This window comes from Sapajus apella, unplaced genomic scaffold, assembly GCF_009761245.1.
Source record: "Sapajus apella isolate SASKATOON/1434 unplaced genomic scaffold, GSC_monkey_1.0 scaffold78, whole genome shotgun sequence".
Lineage (NCBI taxonomy): Eukaryota > Metazoa > Chordata > Mammalia > Primates > Cebidae > Sapajus > Sapajus apella.
The window spans coordinates 6,760,918-6,763,379 of NW_022437018.1; positions in this window are offsets into that span (position 1 = coordinate 6,760,918).

The following is a 2,462-nucleotide window of genomic DNA, read 5'->3' on the forward strand; positions in this document are numbered from 1 at the left end:
ATATTTTAAATGTATAGTTTACCATTATTAGCTATTTGAGGAATCAAAATTTTAACCCTAACATGGAGATGGTAAAGAAGATTTACAATAAACTTTTTGTAAAGACATAACACATTTTTTCCTTCAGTAATATATGAAATTGTAATAATGGAAGTTACTTCAAAGAAGGGATAAGAAATTGTAACCCTAATTTACATATGGTAAAAGAAGATTAACTGGACTTTTTTTTGTCAAAAAATGACACATCTTGTCTTTCAGGAGTATTAAATGTGATAATGGAAGTTTTTTAAAAAAGTGAATATCAAAAAAAGTCAAACTAATTTTGCTCAGAAGTAGTATCTCTCATATATTGATTTCATTTTGTAGCTGTAATTGGTGATGGAGTAAAAAGAAGTATGTTATTTGTGGAGGTGAATTGGCTTCTGAAATGATTAAACCATCAAACTTAAGGCCAATTATATACACAACATAAAGAGATGCATTCAAAACCACAGAATTATGTGAAAGAAAAAGTATTAAGATAGAGAAAGCTGACAACAGATGTTCAATATTTTGAATATAAACATTACTGCTTGGCAGAATTTTTGTAACATAGCACTTCTAAGAATAAAAACACTATGTACACTTATTGAGAAACTAATGAATGGATGTAGCAAAGGGGTTTGTCTAGAAATGTTTCTGTAGCAAAGTAGTTGACTCAAGTACCACTCTTCAACACTATACCTTGACACATTCAGGAATTACTAATGATATAGAGATGAATTGGAACTGACTACTGATGAAGAATTTTGAAAATACAGCATCAGTTGCATCCTTCTGGATAAAAATCTAAAACAAAAATCTTGGTCTTGCCAAAATTTTTTCAAAAAATTTCTTTTGTTTCTATCAACATACTTTTGTGAGACTGGTTACTCTACTGTGAACATTGTTCTAACAAAACATAGGTATACTTAAAAAGTTCCCAATCATGTTTGTTTATGCAAATGAAGGACTGAAGCTTGCTTAGTTTTGATAGGTCAGCACAGCTGGGTTTTGAGTGGCTGATATAACTCTTATTTGATGGGGTAGTGAGCTCTGGTGGGTTTGTTCAGGTGATCTCTGATTGGTTGGCTTCCACGCCCCAAAAGGATATGTGGGGATGGGTGAGGCAGGGACCGTATTTCTGGCCACAGTTTATTCAGACAACAGGAACTGGTTGGACTTGAATGTAGAAGGGGAAGTCCTGTGATACTTTCACAGTATCCTTCTGAGAACCAAGATTATGTGACTGTTCCCTCACTCTAGTCATGACAACCTTATTCTGTTTTAGCTTTCAGCACCGCAGATATCCACAGGGAGTCCACTTTGCCTGTTGGTCATGGGCTTACTTTAAAAAGAAAGTTTTTTACTGTGATGCCACCTACCCAGTACGATAAAGATCCATTTTAAGCCTTTAGAATGTCAGCATTCTTACAGTTTCCCACCACAATTTTGGGAAAAAATCAGAACAGTTTTTTAAGTAATATAATCTTATTTTAGGAAATTAAAGCTTAAATCTAAGGTCATTTAATTACTGAGGAGCAAAACCATAGCTAGAAAGCAGGTTTATAGAAGTACACTTAATTCCTTAACTCATTTGCTTTTCAGTTAACTGGAAAGCATAATATGGTTTGCAGAAGCTGACAAATATTTAGATTAAATATATATACCCTTGTAAATAGAACCTGAACCAATTATTTCCTAAATGGCCTGTTTATTTTCATTTAGAAACCCCATCAAGTCTTTAATAACAAAACTGAATAAAATAAAAACAAAATCACCTGTAGGTGCAAGCATAAAATTAAAACATTAAAAAGAAAACATCAAAATAAATATTAATTGAAAATACCAGGCCGGGTACAGTGGTTCATGCCTGTAATCCCAGCATTTTGGGAAGCCAAGGTGGGTGGATCACTTAAGGTCAGGAGTTCCAGACCAGACTGGTCAACATGGTGAAACTCCAGCCCTGCTAATACAGAAATTAGCTGTGCATGGTGGTGCGTGCCTGTAAGCCCAGCTACTTGGGGGGCTGAGGGCAGGAGATTTGCTTGAATCCAGGAGGCGGAGGTTGCAGTGAGTGAGATGGTGCCACTGCACTCCAGCTTGGGTAACAAGAGAGAAACTCCCTCTTAAACAAGAAAGGAAAAAAAAAAAAAAGAAAAGAAAATACCTGTTCTAGCTTCCTCTCACTCCCAAAAGGTTTGTTGTAAGCATTGGAATATATTATTTCTACAATTAGTAGAAAGGGGCAACCATCAGACCTTAACTATTATTATCTCAGGTTTTTAGATTTCTTGGAGAGGCTGTACTGTTTTCTTATTTTTTTAAGAGGTAGTTAACATAGAATGCTGATTATTTTTGCTAAATAAAAATGTTAAAAATATTTTTGAAATCTCTAACCTATCATCGTAATTTTTAAAAAGACACTTCCGTCACACAAGCAG